Below are 19851 nucleotides of genomic sequence, written 5' to 3' on the forward strand. Positions count from 1 at the left end.
ATTTTCTCCTTTCTTTACCACTCCATTAAAACTGCTCCCATCTTGGGGTGCCTGGGTGGCTCAGTCAATTAAGTGTCCAGCTCTTGATTCTGGCTCAGGTCATGATCTCATGGTCATGATCTCATGGTTGTGAGGTCAAGCCCCAAGTCAAGCCCTCCATACTGGGTGTGAGACCTGCTTAGGATTCTCTCTCTTTCTCTCTCTCTCTCCCTCTGCCCCTCCCCTGTTCACATGCACAAGTGCACGTTCTCTCTCTCAAAACAAAAAATTAATTAAAAATAATAAAATAGGGGGCCTGGGTGGCTCAGTCAGTTAAGCTTCCAACTTCAGCTGGGGTCAGGATCTCACGGTTTGTGAGTTCAAGCCCCACAGTGGGCTCCCTTCTGTCAGCGCAGAGCCACTTTAGGTCCTCTGTCTCCCTCTCTCTCTGCCCCTCCCCTGTGCTCTTGTTCTCTCTCAAAAATAAACAAACACTGAAAAAATAAAAAATAAATAAAAATAAAAAATAAACTGCTCCTGTTTTAATCCCCAGTGATCTTCATATGGTAAATCCCATGATCTATTCTCAGTTGTAATCTCACTTGACCTCTCCTCAGTATCTCTCATTTCTTTGATGATCTCGTAATATCTATTAACTGATGGCTTCACAATTTATATTCTAGCTCAGTACTATCTTGCAAACTGTGACTCCTATTTCCAACTGCCGTCTCATCATCTCAAACTGATGTGTCAAAACTGAATTTCCGATCTTCCACTGAAATACTACTCTTTCCCAAACTTTTTCATCACTGTGAACACCATTCTTACAGTTGCTGAGACCAAAAGGCTTAGAATCATCCCCAACTCTTGTCTTTCTTTCATCGTTTATATATAACTCAATAAAAAATACTGTTTGTTCAACTTTCAAAACATGTCCCAGGGGTGCTTGAGTGGTTCAGTCAGTTAATCATCTGACTCTTTATCTCAGCTCAGGTCTCCATCTGGGGTCCCCACACTGGGCTCCACCCTGGACAAGGAGCTGGCTTAAAACCAAAACAAACCAAACCAAATCAAACCAAACCAAAACAAACCAAAACAAAACAAAACAAAACAAAACAAAACAAAACAAAACAAAACAAAACAAAACAAAACGTGTCCTGCATCTGACTACTTTGCACCAGCTCTTGTTGCCACCCTATTCTGAGAATCTATCTTCTCTCACCCGGATTACTTCAACAGCCTCCTAACTGGACCCTCTATTTCAACTCTTGTCCCCTTATAGTCCATTCACAACTCATCAGCTGGATGGTTCCTTTTAAAAACAAGTCAGATCATGAAATTTCTAAGGGGGAAAAAAAGCAAAACAAAACAAAACAAAACAGTGGCTCCCCCTCTCATTCCACATAATAGTCAAGCCTTTTCAGGTGCTCATAAGATTTATATAATTGGTTCCATTATGTCTCTGACCTCATGTTGCATTTTTGCAACACTTTGGTTTCACTGCTATTCTTTGAATGTGCTATGCTTGCTCATGCCTTAGAGTCATTGCACTGCCTATTTGCTCTGCTTGGGGTGCTTTTTGTGAAGACAATCTGATAGATAACTCTCTCCTTTCCTTGAAGGTTTTATTCAAATGTTGTCTTCTTAATGAGCCCTGTGTTAACCATCTTGTTTAAAATCGAAACTATCTATTTCAACTTATAACAGCCCAATTACCCTTTCCTCTGCTTTATCTTTTTATTCCACAGCACTTATCACCTTTTAAACTAATATATAATTCACTTATTTATTGTGTAAATGTCTATCTCCCCTCCCCCACTATTACATGGATTTTTATTTTCTTTACTGCTGTATTCCAAATGCTTAGAACAATGCCTGACATGTAATAGGCACTCAAATATTTATTGAATGAATGAATAAGTGAATCATCGTAAACCAGTCCTTTGCCGTCAGTTCATGGAATTCACCCAGAGGAGAGTTTAGACTGGGAAAGTACTTGTGATTCAGTTAAGGTCAATGAGAAGAAAATCTTTGTTGAGTAATTTTGGAAGTTGCTCACTCTTCTGAGAGAGCTTCTAAAAAACATCTTTTCTCACCCTCTGGATGATATGGCATGAGGATATGAAATCTGGAGCTGCTGCAGCCATCCTGTACTGAGGCAACCCTTCTTCCGAATAAAGTGTCAGTGTGTAAGGCAGAGGAGAGCGATGAAAGATGGGTCCTTGATGACACTGCTGAGTTGTGGAATGAAATCAATTCTGAAGCCTTTGCTAACTCTGAATCTTCTAGTTATGACAGGCAATATATCTCCTTTGTTAGTTAAGTCAATGTGAATTGCATTTTGATTACTACAATATACGATACTCTCTGAGACACCCTTTCAGCAAGATTTTGCTTCTACAGTAAAAGATACTTCTAGGGTTGTCTAGGATGATCTCTTCAAAAGTCTTACATTTGTTTTCTGAGTTCTCCATAATGTTCTATGTTGCCATAAACTGATTCAAACATATCCCATCCATCAGGTTTTCTTGGATTATGAATGTTTTTGAAAAGATTAGATCTTTTAGGTTTTTTTTTAATTTATTTAAAATTTATTTATTTATTTGTTTGCTTATTTATAATGTTAATTATTTTTGAGAGAGACAGAGACAGAGTGTGAGCAGGGGAGGGGCAGGGAGAGAGGGCAGACAGAATCCAAAGCAGGTTCTAGGCTCTGAGCTGTCAGCAAAGAGCCCGACACAGGGCTCAAACTCAAACTCATGAACTGCAAGATCGTGACATGAGCCGAAGTCAGACACTTAACTGACTGAGCCACCCAGGTGTCCCTAGTTTTTTATTTACTGTTTACTATGTACTTACTCATCAAATAATATCTATTTCTATGTTCTAACTGATGGTTGTCTTGGATACCTCTACTGCTGAGTTCTGATTATTTGAATCTATTTCTGCTCCAAGTATCAGTAAATGGTATGGCCCCTATTACTTTTCTTCCCCTCTCCCCTTATGACTTTTCTTTTTTTTTTTTTTTTTTTTAATTTTTTTTTTTCAACGTTTTTTATTTATTTTTGGGACAGAGAGAGACAGAGCATGAACGGGGGAGGGGCAGAGAGAGAGGGAGACACAGAATCGGAAACAGGCTCCAGGCTCCGAGCCATCAGCCCAGAGCCTGACGCGGGGCTCGAACTCACAGACCGCGAGATCGTGACCTGGCTGAAGTCGGACGCCCAACCGACTGCGCCACCCAGGCGCCCCTCCCCTTATGACTTTTCTGACCTTATTTCTTACAACTCTCCCACTCGCTCACTCTGTTCTATCCCAGCTGGCCTCCTTGCTGCTCTTCCAAAGCATCAAGCACTCTGCTATCTCAGGACAGTTGAACTGGACATTCACTGTAAAGCATTCTTTTTATAGTTGTATTCCTGGCTTCCTACCTCAACTTCTTTGCATTTGAATTCAAGCCTTTTCAAATATAGTTGTAATGGTTAATTTTCCAGGTCCATTTCACTGGGCTAAGGGATGCCTAGATGGCTGCTAATACATTATTTCTGGGTGTGTCTGTGAGCCTGTTTTTAGGCAAGATTTCAATCACTAGACCAAATAAATGTGAGTGAGCCAAATCCATCTGTTAAGGGTCTGGATAGAATAAAAGGTAGAGGAAGAGTAAATTTGATGCTTGACCTGGAACATCTATCTTTCCTTGCCCTTGGACAGAGACACTCATGCCTCTCAGGCCTTTGGACTCAGATCAGGAGCCACACCACTGAGTTCCCTGGTTGTAAGGCCTTCAAGCTTGGATTGGAAGCACACCACCAGCTTTCCTGGACCTCCCGCTTGCAGGCAGCAGATTGTGAGACTTGTTCACCTCCAGAATGGCGTGAAACAAACTCTCATAATAAATCCCTATCTATCTATCTATCTATCTATCTATCAGCTATCTCTTCTTGGTTCTGTTTCCCTGGTAAACCCTGACTAATATGATCACTTCCTTAGGGAGGCCTTCTCTGACCTTCCCATTTAAAATTATACCTTTCCCTCTTCACTCATTCCCTACCCCTATTCCTGTGTTTATTTTACTGCACAGTACTAAGAGCCTTTCTCATGTAATTTTAATGTATTTACTTATTCTATGTGTATCTCCCTCAGGACGTACAGATCTTGCCTATTTTTTTTTTTGTTACTATAGCCCCAGTGCCTTAAAAAGTGCCAGACACATGTGTAGGGATCCAATAAATGTTGCATTTAGTAAGTGATGAATGAATGAATTTACACAGGAGAGTATAGCTAGACATAGCCACCTTTACAGTGAGGTCATTCTGCCTGCCTTTTGTAGTGATGTTCTACAAAGTACATTATCACTGATAATGATTCTCAGTAAATGCCTCACCATGTTGAATAGCTGTTGAATAGCTTCTTGCAAATAAAATATCACATCCCAAAAAGCAGAAAATGCATGCATTTTACACTGCACACTTTATATGAATCACAAGGAGGAACAGAGTCACACATAACCATTGATGTCCTTGGGTAGAATTAGAAGTTTACTGAGAACTAATGTGACTCTCTTACATGTTCTCAGCTCTCAGAAGTCACCTATTTCTCTTGAGACTAGAGCTATATTTCCTGGAGAAGCCAATCTCCCTATCCACATCTCCATTCTGACATAGTTTTCAGTAGCCATGAAACACTTTCCTGGGCTAATTTTACCATGCTTTTATATACTTGACAGTATACTGTATTTATATATGGGACATATACGTATATATACATATACATATATGTATATATACGTATATGTCCCAAACTCAAACCTGAGTCAAGTCTGTGTATGTCTTTGAATTCTCCAAGTCAACAAACAAAATAACAGAAACATCATACCTCTTAATTAACTTAATATATGACTCAACAAAGAAAGAAACCATTGTTTGGAAGAGGGTTCTAAATAGTTTCTTGCAGAGTTGGATGATAGAACCTCTTCTTTTTATACTGTCTTTTTTCTTTTTTTCCATCTGAAAAAAACCTGATTCTGGGGAAAAGGCCTTGGAGACTTTCAGAATAAAGGGCACCCTGAACAGGAATGTAAGTACAGTCTGAGATCAGAAAAGAAACATCTGGACAATAAGCTGATGATAAGCACACATGGAATGTAGATAATAAGACGGATGGAAAACAGTCTTGTTGCTTCTCTCTGAATCACTCTTTCACTCCCATAGAGTGAACCACAGATGGATGTCTGGGAGTCCATTGTGTTTAACTTCTCTTACATGTTCTATCCAGTGCCCAGTCTCTGCTTCATCAAGTTTAATAGTCAAGGCCATGGTCAGGGTGATTATCATTTCTGCTCTATCCTGGGAGAATGGTATTAGCTCCTTTATAGACCTTCTCAAGAATGGAATCAGGATTCAGGGCATACAAGGTAAACATATGTTTCTATGACTCACATTGAGTGTGTCTCTCATAAATATTAGTAATATTTTTTTTAATAGTAAGCTAAAAGACTTCTTCCTAGTGATAAGCAAAAAAAAAAAAAAAAAAAAGAACGAATGGATATAGAGGTACAGTGAAGTATCCTGCCAAGATAGATTGACACAAGGCACTTATTTGTCAGTGGTGTATTCAGGTTGTTTAGGTATAAATAGGAGGCAGATCTAAAAAGGTAGGTGCTCAAAACAACAAAACAAGACAAAACAAACAAAAGAAAAACAACCCAGATTTGTTGAATCAATAAGTGAACCAGTGATTTGTATTCAAACCCCAATTTAGCAAATGTTTGATTTGTGTCCAGTTTTTAATCTCTTCTCCCCTCCCTCTACTTCCTTCAGCTACAAAATGGTAGTAAGTAGGACTGCATAAAATAATGTCCATAAAGTCCTTAGAATAGCACAAGCACAGGGGGTGCCTGGGTGGCTCAGTCAGTTGAGCAACCGACTTTAGCTCAGGTCATGATCTCACAATTTGTGAGTTTGAGCCTTACACCGGGCTCTGTGCTGACAGCTCAGAGCCTGGAGTCTGCTTTGGATTCTGTGTCTCCCTCTCTCTCTGCCTCTCCCCCACTTGTACTCTGTCTCTCTCTCTCTCTCTCTCTCTCTCTCTCTCAAAAATAAATAAAATGTAAAAAAAAAAAAAAAAAAAGAACAGCACAAGCACAGAGTAACTGTTCAATAAATAGGATCTATTTCTACTATTCTACTTGACAGCTTCACAGTCCTGAATAAATTGCTGAAGGATGTGAAGGGAGAGACCACACAAAAGAGTGTTGGAAGAACTACTGAGGATGCTGATGGTGGTTTCACAGTGGTCCAGTTCTACTGTGCCTTGCTGTTGCTTATTTGCAGGTCTGCCAAAGGATCCAGAAACTTTCCTGCTAGCTGAATATATGAGCAGTTCTACCGAGGACACAGAGTTACATAAGTACTTATCTAGGTGGTCACACGCTTTTCATATTCTTCTGTGAGGCCCCTTAGAACTATACAGAGATTACGTGAAGATTATGTGAAGGCAAGCTTGCACCATAGCTTTGCTTTTATATACTTGATGTATCAAGGACCCACATAAGATTTTATTTATTGCAGCTTCCCTAAAAGTGTTGACAACATATTGACTTGGAATATGAAGCCTTTCGTCTCAAGAGTGAGACACAAATGAAAGAAACAAACACACAATAAGGAATCACAAGTGTAAATAGGGATGAAGATAAGGTTTTCTATTGCTGGGAATTCAGATTATTAAATGTATAGTGAATTATTTTGGGGGGCAAAAGGGCATCACCAAATGTAGAAATAGCTGAGTGACTGAACTTGAATCTTTTCTACAGGAAGACTCACAGATGACTATATTTTTTGCAAGAATCCTAGTAAAATGAATTTCAACACTGAATCTAAAATAGCTAATTTTGGGGACACCTGGGTGACTCAGTCAATTGAGCATCCGACTTCAGCTCAGATCATTATCTCATGGCTCATGACTTTGAGACCTGCATCGGGCTCGCTGCTGTCAGAGCAGAGCCTGCTTCAGATCTTCTGTCTCCCTCTCTCTCTGCCCCTCCTCCACTTAAGCTCTCTGTCTCAAATAATAATAATAATAATAATAACTAATAATAATAAAGATAGCTGAGATTTAAAATAAATAAATAAATAAATAAATAAATAAACAAACAAACAAATAAATTGGCTAATTTCGTTTTTAAAAAGAAAAAAATTCTTGCCGTGCAGAGCAGTGGAAATGCTAAGACAAATAGTTTAGTGGAAATAGAAGGTCTTTCTTCATTTTTCTAAGTTTGGAAGCAGTTTTGAACGGAATTATTAACTTGTGTGTAACTGACCAGAATGTGGTTTGCTTGCTGAGTTCTTTTAGTTCCTTGGTTTTAGGTGACTTCGTGGTAAGTCTCGAGTCTTTCCTATGGTTTTGTAACCAAACCAAACAAGAGTTCATCCACACAATGTGCAGCAAGCCAATAAAAACTAATATCCAACTTTTACAGTGAAGAAAGATAGGCTGTTTATTGGTGTGGCAGCACCCAGGAGAAAGGGGAGCTAAAGTTCAAAATCCCAAACTCCCTGAGGGCTTACAAGCAGGGGTTTTTTAAAAAGTGAAAACTCAGGGTAAAGGTCTCAGGGTCTTAGATCATAGTGGTTGATTAGGGACTAGGTCAGCCATAAGTCCTTTCTTGATCATTGTGTCCCTTGTGGCAACTCCCTGTCTAGTTTCAGAGTGATTGTAGTGACGTGATCGTTCTGCTGCAGGAGCCTGGAACGTAAAACATTCCTGGCAGACTGTATTATCAGGGTCACGTCCAGCACACAAAGGAAGTTCTACATCCTGTGACTACTATGAGCCGCAAATTATTATTATTGTCTCTTGTAAACAACACATTATGTTTGTTATCTCAAGCAGAAGAGCATCCCATAGACTTCTTAGGAGGCAACTTTACGTTATTTCCTGAGACAATTTTTGTAGGTTTCTCATCACGTGACTCTCGTCAGAGGCAGATGGGAGCCCCATGTTGCAATTCTGGGGCTTACATCTCCAGCTTTAGTTTCATCGCTGAACAATGATGGAGACTGAAAGTTTGTGATCTGGGAACAGAGGACAAGTACCATCTTGGATCTAATCAGGACTAACACTGAATCCAACCTTCACCATCAAGGGTCTTCTTTTAAAAGAACTTCTTCCTGAAGTATAACAGGGCACAAATCCTAAGTGTACAATTTGCAGAATTATGGCAAAGTAAGCAGACCTGTGCGATCACTTCCCAGGTAAAAAGCTAGAACATCACTATTCCTGCCTTTCCAAGATTCTGGCTACCCTGTCACATAACACCATTAATATCATATATCTGGTATACCATATATTATACCATATCATACCATATCACATAATATCTGGTATGCCAGATATTATATATCTGTAATTCTATAAATTCATTGCATATAAACAAACCCTGTGGTATCTAATCCTTTGTGTCAGGCTTTTTTCCCTCAGCCTGAATTTGGTAAGATTTGCTTATATTTTTGTATGTGGCACGATTTCACTTGTTATTATTATTGCTGTGTGGTATTCCATGGTGTGAGTTTATCTGTTCTGTTGGTGGACATTGGACTTGTATCCAGTTTGAAGACATCAAGAATAATGGTGGGATAAACATCCTTCTAAAGACTTTTTCGTGAGCAAATACTTATATTTCTGTTGAGCATACATCTAGGAATGAAACTGCTGGGCCGTAGGTTTGCGTGTGTTCAATATTAATGGATAATGCTAAACAGTTTTCCAAAGTGGCTGCACCCATTTTTGGTCCTACTGGCAGTATATAAGAATTCCAGTTTCAATTCGAGAATGATTAATTCTTTTAATTTTAGCCATGTTGGCAGGAAATAACCTCATTTTAATAATGTTTCTTTAGGCAGACGTTTTTGCCCTCTCAGCTAATTTTACATTCACTTATCATTGTTGCATATAAATGTCACCTCATCATAAATCATCTCATAAAACTACATGTTCTAAAAGCTTAGTCTTCACAGGTTCCTGACTTTGCCACATTATCTTCCACATGGAATAGTCATAATAATGATAAGTACATAAGATAAAATCTGTTGAAGGTTTATGACAGTCCAGATAGTATATTCATTTATCTTAACATCATTTAATTAATTTAACCCTCATAACACCACTAGGAGATAGGTTCTGGTATTATCCTCTTTTTACAGGGTTCAGAAATGAGGCCCAGAGAAATACACTCACTTGTCCAAAGTCACACACAACTGGTATAAGTCATAAACAGTCCAACCTCAGAGCCAGTGTGTAAAAATAGTTTACATCACTACGTATTCACACGTAGTAGAAAATCCAGCATCCCACCATTATCCCCAAGAATTCCAGGAGGCTTACATTTTTCTCCTATTCATTTTTTTCTCACGCTGCTGACTTTTGATATGCAATTATTGCCACTCTTATCTATCTGCCCTATTCTCTGGAAGGCTGGATGTGACCTGCCACATATTTTCCTCGATTTCCTTAAAATATCCCAATACAAGGAAATGCATGACATTCGTCGAAGACAGTTATGTCACATCACAACAAAGCAAATTATATAAAATTTAATGTAAGGCTTTCATGTTCTTAAAATCCTCCTGCCAGCCAGACTACTGAACAATTTGCCACTGGCCAGTTTCTTAGAGGGTCCTCTCACTGATACTGTTTTGTTTTTCCATTTCATTGTCTCTTTAATATTTCCTTTCATCTCTCCAAAGTAGAAATTCAACCCCAAAACGTGCATTTTAGAACCTCTTGACCACTCATGGGTTGCCCTAGAAAACTTTTAAAAAGCTTCTTGCTCTGTTATGCAGAACTCTTTAGGTCTTGGGGCACCCGGGTGGCTCAGTTGGTTAAGCATCCAACTTCAGCTCAGGTCATGATCTTATGGTTCACAAGTTCAAGACCCACATCGGGCTCTGTGGTGACAGCTCAGAGCCTGGAGCCTGCTTCAGATTCTGTGTCTCCCTCGCTACCTGCCCCTCCCCTGCTTACAGTCTGTCTTTCTCTCTCTCTCAAAAATAAACATTTAAAAACATTTTTTAAAAAGAACTCTGGAGTTCTTTTGTTCTTTTGATCTGATTTCTTGGGCCTTCAGTCATTATCTTGGAGTCTCTGCTTTCTCAACCAAAATGGATGATCATGGAGGTTTGCATTGTAGCCTTTTCTAATAACCTGATAAAATTCTGAGCCGTGGCCTCTTCATTCCAGTCTCTCTTCTGGCGAAAGAAAACTTGTATCTGTTAGGTGAAAATACTGCTGCAACAAACCAACGTCAAAATGCATAGTGGCTCACATACAAGAGTTTATTTCTTTCCCCCATCAAACCCATAATAGGTATTCTGGAAAGGTGAGCGTCTCTCCTCCACAGGGCGATGCAGGTGCCTCCACTCCTTCCTTTCCATGGCTCTGCTTCCTTCAACACATAGCTTCTCAGATTTCTGTCCTTTTTCACATCAACTTGGGAAGAATGAGCATATGGAGGACAAGAGCCAGGAGATTTGTATGAACTGCCTCTGACTGCTGGGCAATCTGAGACACGTATTGTGGCTGTGAGCCCAGGAGGAAGAGTTGATGGGTCTGGTGACAGGTGAGCAGTCTCTGCCCCTGACAAGTGTGGAACTCTGTCCTCTCTTGTTATGAATTGTGCCACTTCTCCAACCCCTTCTACACCAAAGTGAATCTAACAAAAATAGTTTCTGTCATTTTGACATGTTTGTAAGCATGTCCAATTAAACACAAAATAGGGAATGTGCCTATGAAATGGGTTTTGAGTGGCTTCAGATGCAATGGGACCAGGAAAGGAGGAGAAGCAAGAGGCCAAGGTTCATATGAATCAGAGAAAGGAAAGGAGGGGAGAGAAATAGTTTACCTGCATCACTGGTCCCAGGGTATATCTTTGCCTTGATCATGTCTTTTATTTATAAATCCTTCATGTTCAAAGCCTCAACAAAGAATCCATACTTGGCAATTGTTTCCTGTGGGAAATAAAATAGGAAGGATGTGACTTCACAGATGGGGGAAATGGGAATTTCAAAGAGGCAGCCGTCACCAGTAAGCAATTCTGGGCAAGAATGTGGACTTCCTTGTTCATTTCATATAATAGCTAAACACTGTGTCTGTGTGTGTGTGTTGGGGGTGGGGGGGTGTTTTGCTTGATTCCCCACCTCCCACTTTCTCCTCTACTGCTTAACCCCACCTCCATGCTCTTTGCCAAGAAAGTAGGTCGCTCTAGTCCAGAATTGACATTTTCCCATCATCTTCCAAAACTATTTTTATTTAGAACATGCTGGAAAACTAGCAAATTGTGTTCCAATTAAATTACTCTTTCCGTCTTTAACTGGTTGAAAACCTTTCCATCTTTTTCATTCCCATGTTTACTCTCAGGCAGTGAGTTCTCTGCTTTATGGATCTAACTACAGGGATTTATCTACAGACGTTCACTCTTCCTCAGATTATCAGAGGCAGAGTCAGTAAGTAGACACAAACAGGGTGTGACAGGTTTTTTACCTTTGGGTACTGTGATTTTGCCCCTCATGTGATAGTTGGCCTATTTATAGAGGTAGGGAAAATAAAGGGATAGACTTATTTGTTTTTATTTATTTTTTAATTTACATCCAAGTTAGCTAGCATGTAGTGCGATCATGATTTCAGGAGTAGATTCCAGTGATTCATCCCCTATGTATAACACCCAGTGCTCAGCCCAGCAAGTGTGAAGATTTATTTTTTAAATAAACTCTATGCCCAACATGGGGCTCAAACTCATGACGCCCAGATCAAAAACTGCATGCTTTACCAATGGAGTCAGCCAAGCACCCCACAAAGGGACAGTTTGGAGATTTTTAATTACATATTGATAAGAACAAATATTGCTGATGATATCAATATAACACAGACAAATACTTCTTTAACCGTATATACTCCTAAGTGGAAGATATTTCGCCATGTTAATTAAAAAATGGGAAAATCTATGCGTAGTATCTTTGTGATGAAGAGACAAACAACCATCTTGGAATTAGAGATTACTCTGCTGATAAGTATTTTTCATTTGTATTTGAAAAGTAATTAGCTGAGCAAGTTACTTAACATTTCTGTGTCTTTTTTATTGGTAAAACAGAAATAATAATAGTAATGGTAATAATAATAATAATGATAATGATAATATCATTGACCTCTCTGATTATCTGGATGATTACATGAATTTCTGAATGTAAAATGCTTAGCACAGTAGGCTCATACAAACTACCTGTTCTACAAGGGGAAAAGTGATATCCTCAGCTAATGGATTATCATCTTGTTGACATGAACCCTTCCTCCCAACACCCACATGCACACACATAACACAAACACAGTCAAGGAATATTAGTGTGTGGTGTGGACTCTACCAAGCTTTAATAAACATGTACATGTTCATGTTCATATACTACCTATTTGTGTGCTTTATCTAGTAGAAATGAAAATGAGGTCTAATAACAATCCTGTTCTATAATTTGATTTTTTCCACTTTATGATTCTTGGTCTTTATTCTATTGTAAAGATCTATCTTAACATTTTGGCTTAGGATTCCATTGTATGAATGTGATGTTTACTTAACCAGTCTTCTACTGAAGGACATTTGGGTTCTTTTGAAATTTTCATTTTACCAGGGTGCCTGGGTAGCTCAGTCAGGTAAGTGTCTGACTCTTGATTTTGGCTCAGGTCATGATCTCATAGTTCTTGAGTTCAAGCCCTGTGTTGGGCTCTGCACTGGCAGTGTGGAGTCTGCTTGGGATTCTCTCTCTCTCCCCGTCTCTCTGCTCCTTCCCCATCCTCTCTCCTTCTCTCTCAAAAAATGAATAAACTTAAAATAAATGACTGCTTTCTTATGCCACTAAATATTTTTTGTTTCATTTTACAAGTCAAAATAGTGAAAGTCCCACTTAGGATTATATCCACCTTTGAAATAGTCAAGGAAATATAATGAGGCAGGACTTCTACATTCCAAACTTTGTAAAGATCATGTGTTGTCATTGCAAAATGCTCTGCTACAACCTGACTTGTTCAAGGTCCCATACTTAGTAAGTACTGAAATGAGACTCAAACCCAAGTTTCTTGACTTTCAATACAATAGGTATCTTTGACAGAGGTGGAGTATTGGTAAAGGTACTGGGCTTGGAAGAATTTGATTTTGATCTTAGAAACCAGGGGTCAGAGATACTAAGTGAATCACCCAGAACCTCACACCTGGTAAGTGATAGATGATAATAATCCTCTCCCTCACTAAACCCTAGTCATACTCCTCTGAGTTTTCATTGGGACTGGACCTCAACCTAAGTCTATAAAGACTTGAACAAAACAATAACATAGTTTCAACAGCTTCAAGCCTGCATCCCTAGGATGACCCCAGCCCCCTTAAAGTGCCTGTCTGAGAAAACTCAAGGTTGCCAAAAGAATTTAATGTGTTCCAGTCAGCACCCAAAGACCGTACCCCTGTCCCCCAGCCTCTGTGGCAGAGGAGGAGCCTAACTTCCCTAAGTGCTGCTTACCAAAGCAGATGGATTTCACATGGACCAACTTTTCCTTCCTTGTTTTTGTGATTTTTCACTTCCCTGACTCTGCTGAGCCACTGCTCACGCCCCTCCCTGTTCTCTCATTCTCCTTTTAAAACACCCAGTCACTCCTGTACAAATCAAAATTGAGTTCAGGTCATGCTGGACATTCCTACTGCAATAGGCTATCATAATTAAAAGCTGTCCACACCTCTTCCACCAGTGTCTTTGTTTCTCTTTGACATGGAACAAAGCTCCTCTAGAACCCAGGTTGCCCTTTCTAATCTTGAGCTTTTCAACGAATCCCTGGATTTTTTTCTTTTGAGGTACCAAAACCAATCTGAAACACTGCTGTGATACTGAGTCCAGTGGCTCAGTCTGCTGGGAAATTCTGCTCCATTTTCTCTTTTTCTTTTCTGGAAAGTGAAAGTTTAGCTCTGTGACTGATAGTTTCTATTCCTCTTGGCAGCAAAAAGATGAGAGATTATGAGCAGCTTTTTTTTTTTTTTTTTTTTAGTTTCTTTATTCAGAGAGAGAGAGAAAGCATGAGTGGGAGAGGAGTAGAGTGAGAGGGAGAAAGAGAGAGAATCCCAAGCTGGCTCTGCACTGTTAGCACAGAGATGGATGTGGGGCTCACACTCATGAACCGTGAGATCATGACCTGAGCTGAAGTCAGATGCTTAACCGACTGAGCCACCCAGGCTCTCCCCCTCCCTGCTTTTTAAAAATGAGCAGCTTTTAGTGGCCTTGCTGTGACACCTATCTAAATCTATCTGCCTTGGTCTGCCGGGTTTCCTGGACTTTCCACAATCATTTAATCTTTGGAACGTTTCAATCAGCAGCTGTTTATCAAATGTATTTATTCATAGGTACTCATTAGACCTTTTTAAAAAACAGATATGTATCATATTAGGGGGGTTTTAGATAGAAAATTGAGAAATATGGAGCAGAGGATAATTTTGATGCAGAAGAAGAAAGGAATTTGAATTTTGGGATACAAGAAGGAATGGCATGCAGAGTCAATATTATTGATTAGTCGCCTAAGTAAAAGGATTGTCAAAATGGCAAAGGAAGTTTCTTTTTTGCTTTTGTTTTTCTTTTTTAACTATAACCACCTACTGAGGTATAATTCATATACCATATAAACCACCAATTTAGAGTATACACTTCTAAGGTTTTTAGTATTTCTCAGAGTAGTACAACTGTCACCACAAAAAAATGTTAGAACATTTTCATCAACCCCAGAAAGACATGTTTCACCCATTAGCATTTACTCCCCATTTTCCCCAATGCCCTCCAGTCTCAGGCAACCGCTAACCCACTCTCTGTTACTGTAGATTTGCAGCAAAGGAGGGTTTGTTTTGTTTTTACCACTTAACCATTTTTAACTGCAGAGTTTAGTACCATGAACACATTCACTAATCTGGTCTTACAACCGTCATGACCATTAATCCTCAGAACTTTTTTTATCTTCCAAAACTGACTCTTTGTACTCATTGAACAATAGTTCCCCATTCCCCTGCCCCCCTCTCATCCCTGCAATGACCATCTGACTTTTTCTCTGTGAATTTGACTATTTTAGGTACATGATGTAGTGGAATCATACAATGTTTGTTCTCTTGTGACTGGCTTATTTCACTTAGCATGCTGCCTTCAAGGTTCATTCATGTTATGGCATGTATCAGACTTTTTCTCCTTTTTAAGGTTGGATACTATTCCCTTGTGTGTAGAGACCACGTTTTGTTTATCCATTCATCTGTCAAGAGATATTTGAGTTGCTTCCATCTTTTGGCTACTGTGAATAGTGCTGCTATGAATATGGGTATTCAAATATCTGTTTGAGATCCTGCTTTTAATTCTTTGGTGTAGATACCCAGAAATGGAATTGCTGGAGTATATGATAATTCTATGTTTAGTTTTCTGAGGAACTGCCATACTGTTTTTCAGGGAGGCTGTACCATTTTACATTCCCACTAGCAATGCAAAAGGGTTCCAATTTCTCTACATATCTGCTAAGAGTTATTACTTTTTTTTTTCATAATAGCCATCCTAACAGGTATGAAAGAATATCGCTTTATGGTTTTGATCTGCATTTCCCTAATGATTAATGATGTTTTCATGGTCTTCTTGGTCATCTCTATATCTTCTTTGGAGAAACGTCTATTTAAGTCCCTTACCCATATTCATTTTTTGTTCGTTTGTTTGTATGTTTTTTCCTTCACCCATTTTGAATTGTGTTGTTTGGTTTTTGTTGTTGTTGAGTTCTAGGAATTCTTTATATTCTGGATATTAACACCTTATCTGACATATGATTTGCAAATATTTTCTCCCATTCCATAGATTGCCTTTTTACTCTGTTGATAGAGTCCTTTAACACACAGAAGTTTTACATTTTGAAATTAAAAACAGAGTTGTGGGTCAGCTGGTGGCTCAGTCAGTTAAGCATCCGAGTCTTGATCTCAGCTCAGGTCTTGATCTCAGGGTCATGCGTTCAAGCACAGCAGTGGGCTCCCTGCCAAGTGCTATATGATTCAGTAATTCTGCTACTGGTATTCGTCCAAAGAATAGGAAAACACTAACTGAAAAATACATATGCACCCCTGTGTTTATTGCAGCATTATTTACAATAGTTACGGGAGCACCCAGTGACCATCAATAGATGAATGGATAAAGATGTGGTATATATATATCCAATGGAATATTACTCAGCCTTAAAAAAGAATGGGATCTTGATATTTGCAACAACATGGATGGAACTAGAGAGTATAATGCTAAGCAAAATAAGTCAGAGAAAGGCAAATAACATATGATTTCACTCATGTGTGGAATTCAAGATAACAAATGAACAAAGATAAAAAGAGACAAAAAAAATAGACTCTTAGCTATAGAGAACAAACTGCTACCAGAGGGGAGGTGGGTGGGGCGTGGGTGAAAACAAGCGAAGGAGATTAAGCTTATATTGATCATGATGAGCAGTGGGTAATGTATAGAATTCTCAAATCATCATATTGTACACCTGACACTAATATAACACAGCATGTTAACTATACTGGAATTAAAACAATAAAAAAGTAAGTTTTAAATTTTAATATAGTCCAATTTATTTTTCTTTTCTTTCATTGCTTGTGCTTTTAGTGTCACATCCAAGAAATCATTGCCAGAAACAATGTCATGAAGAGTTTTGCCTGTGTTTTAAGAGTTTTATGGTTGTAGCTCTTATGTTTAGGTCTTTGATCCATTTTGCATTGATTTTTGTATATGGTATAAGGTAATGATCCAACTTCATTTTTTTGCATGTGGATATCCAGGTTTAGTGACACCATTTGTTGAAAGCAAACTAAGTTCTTAAAAGAAAATGTTTTATTTTGGGTTCCTCTGAAGCAGCGCCTGTGACCAGAACGTACCAACAGCTTATTTAGAAGGTGATTTCAGGGGCACCTGGGTGGCTCAGTCAGTTAAGTGGCCGACTTTGGCTCAGGTCATGATCTCGCAGTCCATGCGTTTGAGCCTGGCATCAGAGCCTGCTTTGGATTCTGTTGTCTCTCTCTCTGTCTCTCTGCCCCTCCCCAGCTGTCACTCTGTCTCTTTCTCTCTCTCTCAAAAATAAATAAATGTTAAAAAAAAGTTTTTTAGAAGGTGATTTCAGGAAGTAGGAGTGAGGAAAAAGGGGCAATTGACATAGAAAAGGATAAAAATCTAGTAAAATGTGTATTATGGAGGCTACTGCCATTATTGATAGAAGCTCAGTTCTGTCAGGACATCTGAAAACTTTCTGGAATGTTTCCCAAAATGACCCCTCTGAAAAAAAGGAAAATGAGGCACCTACTCCTAATTTCTGTCTCTACTGTCTGAGGATTACCTCTAGCTGGAAGGGAGAGGGTCCCTGGCAGCTCCAAAGGGTGCTTGTGTGTGTGGCGTTGCTTGCCTGCTGGACTTTGAAGAAAATTTTACATGTGGTACCCACCGGGAGACATTGGCTATAATGCTTCAGCTTGCAAAGACCTATGCTCGTGTGCTTAACTTCTCACACGTCAGATGTGGGCCGAAGAATGGGATGCAAGCCACCAAAAGTGCCTGCTAAAATTAGTAACCAAGAAATAAATAATGTCTGCCTCAACATCTACCAGAGGGCCAGCCGTAGGTCCAGGCCTATGTCTGAGGTTCACTGCAGCCGTAGGAAGCAAAACACTTAATTCTTTCATCAAGCACCTCTGATACAGAAGGATATGTTTGGGAAGTTATGAAAATGAACCAGCTGATCCTTAAGAACCTAGAGTTTAATAGATATAGCAGCTATGCAAATCACACATATAAATGAAAAGAAATGATCAGTGCTGTGTAGGAGATGTGTGGGAGGGGGAGGAAGTTTCTAGTAATGGGTTATAAAGGCCTCATGAATAAAGGGTGCATATGAACCGTCCCTGAAAAATGATGTTTATTCATTCTATATGTGTGTGTATTAATAAATTTATTTTACTTTTCTAAGTTTATTCATTTATTTTGAAAGAGAGCACAAGTTGGGGAGGGACAGAAAGACAGGCAGAGAGAGAATCCCAAGTAGGCTCGGCATTGTCAGCGCACAACCTGACGTAGGGCTCAAATTTACGAACTGTGAGGTCATAGCTTGAGCTGAAGTTGGATGTTTAACCAACTGAGCCTCCAAGGCATCCCCCAAAATATATTTATTGACAGCCTTTTATTTGGCACTTTACTAGGTGCTAGGGAGTCTGTGGCAAGCAAACAGAAATAGTCCCTCCTCAACTCACACTCTAATGGAGAGACACGGACAGTGAGTTATCAATTAGATAAGCAAGATACCATCGGAGTCTGTTAAATGCAGTCAAGAAAACAAACCAGGACAATTGGGATAGGGTGCTGAGATAGCATGGGGTAACTGCAGACAGGGGTGGTCAAGAAATTCTCTAAGAAGAAAACATTAAGCTGAGACCTAAATGATGAAGGCATCAGCTCCAAAACAATCAGAGGAAACTTCCAGAGTAAGAGAAAATGCAAAGGCCAGAAGCAGGAAGAGTTTGGCATGTTTACGGAATGGAAATAAGGTCAGGGATTCAGGAGAGTAAGGGCCAAGGCATAGAATGGTATAAAATGAAGTCAGATGGATGAGCACAGGCCAGGTCACGCAGGACCCAGCAGGCAGCGCAAAGCCTTTGGACCAAATCCATATGCTTGAAAAATCACAGGAGAGTTTCAAGCCAGAGAATGAACTAATGTGATTTATATTTTTAAAAGATCATTCTGATTGCCGTGTAATAAACAGCATGTGGGACAGGAGTAGAAGCACCACACCCAGTCCAGAGACTCTTGTTGGGACACCAGGATGGACTTGGGTATAGCTTAGTCCTGGCTGGTGGCAGTAGAAACAGAGAGGAGGGAAAGTCTGGGATTCAATTTTGGGGGTGGACTTGAACTCTATCTTGGTTGTGCTCAGATGATCGCTGGGAACATGGACAGAAATACCAAGGTCATGGGGCGCCTGGGTGGCTCAGTCAGTTAAGCGACCGACTTCGGCTCAGGTCATGATCTCACAGCGTGTGAGTTTGAGCCCCGCATTGGGTTCTGTGCTGACAGCTCAGAGCCTGGAGCCTGCTTCAGATTCTGTGTCTCCCTCTCTCTCTGCCCCTCCCCTGCTCATGCTCTGTCTCTCTCTGTCTCAAAAATAAATAAAAACATTAAAAAAAAATTTTTTTTAAAGAAATACCAAGGTCAGGCAAGAAAAAGTCTGATAAAGAAATTGGACCTCTAACTCCATGAACAACTTAAGGGGCCTGTTGATAAATAATGGTGGAGATGTGGCATTGAAAAAGATCAAGAACTTTGAACACCAGGCAAAAGAATCAGACGTCATTCTGTAGGCAATGGGAAGTAACTGAAGGGGTTTTTTTTGTTGTTTTTTTTTAAAGAAAAGGGTGACAAGAACCAAGCTGTGTTCCTAGGACTTGTTGTTATTGGGTCAAATAGTGCACAGAGATAACAACAATCACAACAACAACTGTGTGTGTGTGTTTGAGTAGGGAACATAAGAGCCATTTGGGCAGTATAAAGTCAGCAGACTTCTTTAGAGGTTAATTTACTTCTCTGTTTATGGATGTTGCTATGGTGACACAAAACGCTAGCCAGAAGGACAGAACAGTGGACTGTCTCTGCAGTTAATAATCTGATTTTATGTAAGACATCGAGAAAGTATGCAATAACTCAGGCCCTTTGCTGTGAGCATTAAGAGAAACCAGATGAAACTGTGCTCACCTCCTTCCAGGAGGTGCCCCTCCTTGGGTACAGGGTTTCAGGCCCAGCTGTCCTG

This window comes from Panthera tigris, chromosome A1 (assembly GCF_018350195.1).
Source record: "Panthera tigris isolate Pti1 chromosome A1, P.tigris_Pti1_mat1.1, whole genome shotgun sequence".
In the NCBI taxonomy this organism is placed as follows: Eukaryota; Metazoa; Chordata; class Mammalia; order Carnivora; family Felidae; genus Panthera; species Panthera tigris.